The following is an 8769-nucleotide window of genomic DNA, read 5'->3' on the forward strand; positions in this document are numbered from 1 at the left end:
TTCTACATGTGTTATAAACCTCATTGCTACTTTTGCTTTAAACAAATTATTTTTCCCTAATCAACATTGTTGAGGAATAACAAAACAATGACACATTCATTCAAAGTGCACCCCTTGAAGAGTTTTGACAACGATACATGCCCAGAAGAATAGTATTGCAATCAAGCTACAGAACAAAATGCATTATGCCTTTCTGCAGTGCATTCCTTTCTTTACTCCCACCCTAAGGCAACCACTGATCTGTTCTTTGATACTATAGATGAGATGTATTTCATGTAAATGGAATTGCAGATTATACGTTGTGTTTTGCTTCTTTCAATCAGCATGCTGTTTTGAAATTCACCCACATTACAATATGTATTTGTAGTTGTTGCTTTTTATTGCCAGTAGTAATCTAGTCTACGTAATGCACTCATCACATTCATTTATGCATTCACTTGTTGATGAACATTTTGGTTGTTTCCAGTTTGGGACTACTGCAAATAAAACTGTTATGAAAATTAACGTACAATTCTCAGAGGAAATACATGTCTTCATTTTTCTTGAGTAAATATATTGAAGTAAAATGTCTCAATCATATGGTAGATGCATTTTGAACTTTTTAAGAAACTGCCAAATAATTTTCCAAAGTGGTTATGCAATTTTACATTCTTACCAGCAGTGTATAAACATTCCAGTTGTTCTACATTCCTGCCAAAAATTGGTCTTTACAGTGTTTTAAATGTCAGTCATTCTAGTGTATATGTAATGGTATCTCCTTATAGTTTGAATTTGCATCTGTAAAATGGAAATATAATTTCCTGTTTCATAGGGTTGTTGGGAAAACTGAGGCTCAACTGAGGTAAACATACCTCGGTCAAGGTCCCACATGCATGAGGGCAGAGCTAGAATTTAAACCCAGGGCTCTCTATTCCTAAATAGCATGCTCTTTTCATTATAAATAATGTTCCTGCTATTGCCCTAAGCAAATTTGTAGCACTTTTTTTTTAAACAGAGTCTCACTGTGTCACTGGGCACCAGGCTGGAGTGCAGTGGCGCAATCTCAGCTCACTGCAACCTCTGCCTCCCGGAATCAAGCAATTCTCCTGCCTCAGCCTCCCAAGTAGCTGGGACTACAGGTGCGTACCACCACACCCAGCTAATTTTTTTTGTATTTTTTAGTAGAGACGGGTTTTCACCATGCTGGCCAAGATGCTCTCGATCTTTTGACTTCGTGATCCACCCGCCTCAGCCTCCCAAAGTGCTGGGATTACAGGCGTGAGTTTGTGGCATTTTTATCTTTGCTATAGTATCATCACCCATGCTCCGTGCTGTGACTATAATACAATGACTCTCAGAGAATCTCAGAAATGGGCATTTTTTAAAATGTATACATATTTCCCCACTAATCTCTCCAGTCTCACACACACCCATCTCTCCCCATTTCCCAGGGATGGAAATAGGTGGGAAATAAGAAATAAATAGTCTTTAAGAAAAGGATTGTGAGAAACTGCAGACAAGCTTCCAACTGCCAGGTGGAGAGGTGTACCAGTGGCTCTTGCTCTTTGTTGTACCCTTATATTTGTTTAACAAAGGAGTCTGGGAAGTCTTTCATGTTCAGTGTGTTTTAGAGTACAGGAGGAGCATGTCTTAGGAAATTCTGATATAAGAAACCCATGGTGGCCCAAAAGACAAATTAGGAAATAGAAATTCTTGAGGCAAAATTATTTCTCATTTCTAAACATGTTTACTTACTAGGTGATGTTTCAAGAAATGAAAGGTATTTGTTTATGGGTTGCATCCACTCAAAGAACAGGTTAAACAAAGTATTAGAACTGTATTAGTCTGTTTTTACATGCTGATAAAGACATACCTGAGACTGGGTAATTTATAAAGCAAAGAAGTTTAATGGACTCACAGTTTCACATAGCTGGGATGGACTCAAATTCATGATGGAAGGCAAAAGGCACATTTTACATGGTAGCAGGCAAGAGAGAATGAAACCCAAGTGAAAGGGGAAACCCCTTATAAAACAATCAGATCTCATGGGGGTGGTTTTTTCTCTATACTGTTCTTGTGGTAGCGAGTAAGTCTCACTACCACAAGAGCAGTACAGGGAAAAGCAACCCCATGATTCAATTAGCCCCCACTGAGTCTCTCCCATAACGTGGGAATTATGAGAGCTATAATTCAAGATGAGATTTGGGTATGTACACAGCCAAACTGTATCATTCCACTCTTAGCCCCTCCCAAGTCTCATGTCCTCACATTTAAAAACTAATCATGCCTTCCCAACAGTCCCCCAAAGTCTTAAATCATTTCAGCATTAACTCAAAAGCTCACAGTCCAAAGTCTCATCTCAGACAAAGCAAGTCAAAGCAAGTCCCTTCTGCCTATGAGCCTGTAAAATCAAAAGCAAGTCAGTTACTTCTTAGATACAATGGGGGTACAGGCATTGGGTAAATATAGCTGTTCCAAATGGGAGAAATTGGCTAAAACAAAGAGGCTACAGGTCCCATGCAAGTTCAAAATCCAGTGGGGCAGTCAAATCTTAAAGCTCCAAAATGGTCTCCTTTGACTCCATGTCTCACATCCAGGTCACACTGATGCAAGAGGTAGGTTCCCATGGTCTTTGGTAGCTCCACCCCTCTGGATTTGTAGGGTACAGCCCCCACTCCCAGCTACTTTCACAGGCTGGCAGTGAGTATGGCTTTTCCAGATACATGGTGCAAGATGTCAGTGGATCTACCATTATTGGGTCTGGAGGATGGTGGCCATCTTCTCAAAACTCCACTAGGCAGTATCCCAGTGGGGACTCTGTGTAGGGGCTTCAATCCCACATTTCCCTTTCACACTACCCTTGCAAAAGTTCTCCATGAGGGCCCCACCCCTGCAGCAAGCTTATGCCTGGACATCCAGACATCTTTTGAAATCTAGGCAGAGGTTCCCAAACCTCAATTCTTGAGTTCTGTGCAACTGCAGGCTCACCACCACATGGAAGCAGCCAAGGCTTAGGGCTTACACTCTTTGAAGCCATGCCTCCAGATGTACCTTGGCCCTTTTTAGCCATGGCTAGAGCAGCTGGGATGCAGGGCCCAAAGTCTGTAGGCTGCACACAGCAGGAGGACGCTGAGCCTGGCCCATGAAATCATTTTTTCCTCCTAGGCCTCCCAGCTTGTGATGGGAGGGGCTGCTGCAAAGGTCTCTGACATGCTTTGGCAACATTTTCCCCATTGTCTTGGGGATAAGCATTTTATTCCTCATTACTTATGCAAATTTCTGCAGCAGGCTTGAATTTTTCCTCAGAAAATTGGTTTTTCTTTTCTATTGCATCTCCAGGCTGTAAATTTTCTGAACACTTAAACTGTTTACCTTTTAAAACAGAGTGCTCTTAACGGCACCCAAATCACATCTTGAATGCTTTGCTGCTTAGAAATTTCTTCTGCTAGATACCCTAAATCATCTACCTCAAGTTCAAAGTTCTATAAATCTTTAGGGCAGGGGCAAAATGTCACCAGTCTCTTTGCTAAAACATAGAAAGAGTCACCTTTATTTCAGTTCCCAGTAAGTTCCTGATCTCCATCTGAGTCCACCTCAGCCTGGATTTCATTGTCTCTATCATTATTAGCATTTTTGTCAAACCTTTTTAAGAAGTCTCCAGGAAGTTCCAAACTTTCCCCCATTTTCCTTTCTTCTTCTGAGCTTTCCAAACTGTTCCACCCTCTGCCTGTTACACAGTTCCATAGTCATTGGATGTGTTTACAGCAGCACAACATTCTATCAGTACCAATTTACTCTACTAGTTAATTTTCATGCCACTGATAAAGACATACCCAAGGCTAGGTAATTTACAAAGAAAAACAGGTTTAATGGGCTCACAGTTCCAAGTGGCTGGGGAGGCCTCACAATCACAAGGACGAAAAAAAAAAAAAAAAGAATAGCCAAAACAATTCCCATAAAAGAACAATGTTACAGAACTGACACTACCCAATTTCAAGACAAATCAAAATTTAAAGCTGTTAAACCAAATCAAAATTTAAAACTATTACTCTTATTAAGGCACTCTTAAGAGAAAAATGATAAACTTGGAGAAAACATTTGCAAATAAAAATAAAAATATGATGCAAAAAACTCTATTTATAACCTATAAAGAATTCTTACACTCAACACTAAGAGAACAAATAACTCAAATGAAAAATTGGTAAAAGACCTGAACAGATGCTTCACTAATGAAGATATATAGATGGCAAATAAGTACATGAAAAGACACTAAACATTATTAGTTACTAGTGTAGTAAAAATGTAAAACTACAAACTATTAAAGAAAACTATCAGAAAGACAGAAAATAAAAATCAAACAAAATCTGACAATAAAAATGGCTGGCAAGGATGCAGGACAACGGCAACTCTTATACATCACTGATAAAAACACAAAATTGTCTACCACTTCAGTATCAAACAAAATTGTTCCACCTCCCCACAAATTCCCTTGTGCTGTCTCTTTATAGTCAACTCCTTCCCACAGTCTTACCCTCAGCAACCTGTTTTTCATACCTATAGCTTTTCCTTTCTAGAATGTCATACACACAGAATTGTACAATATGTAGCCTTTTGGATCTACCTTCTTTCACTTAACAAAATGCATTTCAGATTCATCCATGTCATTGTGTGAGCCAATAATTTCCTACTTTTTATTGCTGAAGAGTATTCCATTGTGTAGCTGTACCATAGGTTGTTTATTTACCTGGTGAGAAATATGTCATTGTTTCTACTTTTCACAATTATAAATAACTGCTAAAAACTATTCTCAACAAGTTTTTGTGTGAATATAAGGTTTTGATTCACTAGGGCAAATACATAAAAGCAGGACTGGTAGGTCAAATGTTAAGTCTATGTTTAACTTTACAAGAAATTGCTAACGTGTTTTCCAAGTGATCAAGCTTAACACCAGTAATATGACACTCTGATATCATGTATCCAGAATATGAAGTGATAAGAAGGGCACATCATTTTTGTGCTTTTCCTTCTAAATATTCATAATCTCAGTTTGATTGATGAGAAAACACCACATAGGTCCAAACAAAATACCTTGCCAGTACACTTCAAAGGGGTAAGGCAAAAATAAACAAATAAATATGACATAGTATTTGCTAGCACAACAGAGTGGCTACAGTAAAAAAAAAAAATTAATTGTTCATTTAAAAATAACTAATAGAGTATAATTGAATTGTTTGCAACATAAAGGATAAATGCTTGAGGTGATGGATGCCCTATTTACCCTAATGTGATTATTGTGCATTGCATGACTGTATCAAAATATGTAACCTGTAAATATATATATATATATATATATATATATATACCTATTGTGTACCACAAAAATTTTAAATTAAAAAAAGATTGTGTTAAGAAAATGAAAAACAATAAAAGACTAAGATTTTTTTCCAGATTAGAGGAGACTAAGGACACCTGACAACTAAATGTAAAGTGGTATTCTGTACTGGATCCTGGAATAGAAAAGTAGCATTAGTGGAAAAACTGGGGAAATCCAAATCAACACTGTAATTAAGTTAATATATTGTATAAATGTTAATTTCCTTGTTTTGATCATTGTTACCATGATTGTGTAAAATGATAACATTAGAGAAGCTGAGTGAAGAACATATGGAACCCTTCTGTATTCTTTGCAATTATTCTATAAGGCTAAAAGTATTTCAAAAAAAGATGTTAAAGCAAAGATGACTGCTTAAAATAAAAACAATAACAATGTACTATGTGGTTTTTAATATATGTAGAAGAAAAATATATGACAATAGTAGTACAAAGAATGGAAAGCAATCAATGAAATTCTATTCTTACAAGTTTGCAATGTATATAAAGTGGTAAAATATCAATTAAAGGTGGATAATGACAATATAAATATTACAATACTTAGAGTATTCACAAGGAAAAAGAAAAAGCAGAGAAGTACAAGTAAAAGGCAAGAGAGCTGGGTGTGGTGGCCCACATCTACAATCCCAGCTATTCAGGGAGCTAAAGCAACAGAATCATTTAAGGCCAGAATTTTGGGAACAGCCTGGGCAATATAGCAAGATGCTAGATCTTAAAAAAATAAAATACAAAAGCCAAGAGAGAAGATAAAATGGAATTCTAAAAATACTCAATAATCCCTAAAAAGGAACAAAAAAAAATGAATAAACTATGAAAATACAGAACAAATGCAAAGCAAGGAGCAAAATGGTAGACCTAATGCAACCAAATGAGAATTTATAGTAAATTAAAATGGGCTAAACACTCCAAATTAAAAGATTATCAGACTGAGTAAACAGCAAAATCTTATCACATGCTGTTTATTAAAATTTCTTTCATTAAAATTAAAAGATATACCATGAAAGGATGAGGCATAAGAAAAATGGTATGTCTATATCAATAGCAAAGAATGTAGACTTCAAGAAAAGAGAGAAATTATCAGAAATGAAAAGAGACATTTAACAAATATGAGAAGCTAAATTCCTCTAGAAAACACAATAATCCAAAATCTATATATGCTAAGTAATGAAGTTTAAAAGTACACAAAGGAAAAATAACAAAAATAGAAAACAACAAACAAGATCACAATCATTGTTAGAAATGTTAACATTCTTCTCACAGTTACAGTAGGCAAACAAAAAAATCAGTAAGGATATAAAAAATACAAAAAATCAGTTAGCATATAGAATATTCCAAAAACATTTTAACCACTTGATCTACTTTATATTTGTAGAACTTACATCCAACAAGGGTTTATTATGTGCTCTTTAGTACACAAGGAATACTTACCAATACAGATCACACATGAAGATAAAACAAGTATCCATTTTCCACAGGTGGACATAATAGAAGGTTTGTTTTCTGACCAAAGTAGAATTAAGTTAGAAATCAGTAACAAAATAGTATCTGGAAAATGCCTTATTATTGGAAAATTAAACCACACACTTCTAAATAGCTCATAGGTCAAAGAAGAACTAAAAACAATAGAAAAATATTTGACTTATGAAATTATGATATATGAAATACACAGTATTAAATTTTTATTTTAGAAAGAATGAAATGTTTAAGATCAATAACTTAAGCTTCCACTTTCAGAAGCCAGAAATAGAATCCAAGAAAATAAAAGTGAAAAAAGAATAGACAAGGACTTAAATCAGTAACACAGAAAATGAACAAAAATTTAAGAAAAGCTATAAATTTCCCTTAGACACTGCTTTAAATGTGTCCCAAAGATTCTGGTACATTGTGTCTTCCTTCTCATTGGTTTTGAAGAACATCTTTATAACACTAGGAGAAATGCCTGATGTAGGTGACAGGGCGATGGAGGCAGTAAACCACCACGGCATGTGTATACCTATGCAACAATCCTGCAAGGTCTGCACATGTACTCAGAACTCAAAGTATATATAAAAAAAAAATTTAAGAAAGGCATCCAAGGCAAAGTAGGTTATTTGAAAAGATTAACTAGGCTGATAAATACCTAGCAAAATTGGCAGAGAAAAAAAAAGAAGTCAAAAAAAATTTTTTTCCAAATTAAAGAAGTAACATTGACACAGATCTTACAGACATTAATATTATAAAAAGGAAAATTATTAACATTTACATTTTACAAATTAGTAAAGAACAAATTCCTCAAAAAATACAGGGTAAAAAAACTGACAAGAGGAAAAACTGGCAAGAGAAGAAATTGGCAAGACTAAGGACTCATATTTGTTAAAGAAATTAATAAAGTCATTAAAAACTTTCCAATAGGCTGGGCGCCGTGGCTCACACCTGTAATCCCAGCACTTTGGGAGGCCGAGGCGGGTGGATCACGAGGTCAAGAGATCGAGACCATCCTGGTCAACATGGTGAAACCCCGTCTCTACTAAAAATACAAAAATTAGCTGGGCATGGTGGCGCGTGCCTGTAATCCCAGCTACTCAGGAGGCTGAGGCAGGAGAATTGCCTGAACCCAGGAGGCGGAGGTTGCGGTGAGCCGAGATCGCGCCATTGCACTCCAGCCTGGGTAACGAGAGCGAAACTCCGTCTCAAAAAAAAAACAAAAAAAAACTTTCCAATAAAAAAATCAAAAAACCCATATCCATACCATGTTAGTAAATACTATCAGGCATTTAAGAAAGAAATAAGAGCAATCTTATATAAACTCCTTAAGAAAAATAGAGGAGAAGAGACAACTTTCCTATTTCTTTTATGAAGACAAATATAACATTTTCTTGGAAGATATCAAAAACTTCCAAGAAAATTTCAAGTAAAAAAATTATAAATCAATATTCCATATGAACATACACACAAAAATCCTTATCAAAAACATTTGTCAATTAACTCTAACATAAAAAATGTATAATGCGGCCAGGCACAGTGGCTCACGCCTATAATCCTAGCACTTTGGGTGGGTGGGTGGATCACCCGAGGTCGGGAGTTCGAGACCAGCCTAACCAACATGGAGAAACCTGTCTCTACTAAAAATACAAAAAATTAGCCGGGCATGGTGGCACATGCCTGTAATCCCAGCTACTCGGGAGGCTGAGGCAGAAGAATCAAGAATCACTTGAACCTGGGAGGCAGAGGTTGCAGTGAGCCAAGATCATGACATTGCACTCCAGCCTGGGTGACAAGAGTGAAATTCCATCTCAAAAAATAAAAATAAAAAATAAATTAGCCAGGCATGGTGGCAGGCACCTGTAATCCCAGCTATTCAGGAGGCCAAGGCAGGAGAATTGTTTGAACCCAGAAGGCAGAGGTTGCAGTGAGCCAAGA

At 36.4% G+C, this 8769-nt stretch overlaps 1 protein-coding gene across 1 annotated transcript in view; it reads right to left on the bottom strand.

Annotated features, from left to right (window-relative positions):
- The window catches only part of ACOXL (acyl-CoA oxidase like), a 376563-nt gene that overhangs the window by 176351 nt on the left and 191443 nt on the right, over window positions 1-8769 (bottom strand). The window lies entirely within an intron of this gene.

This window comes from Sapajus apella, unplaced genomic scaffold, assembly GCF_009761245.1.
Source record: "Sapajus apella isolate SASKATOON/1434 unplaced genomic scaffold, GSC_monkey_1.0 scaffold52, whole genome shotgun sequence".
NCBI lineage: Eukaryota > Metazoa > Chordata > Mammalia > Primates > Cebidae > Sapajus > Sapajus apella.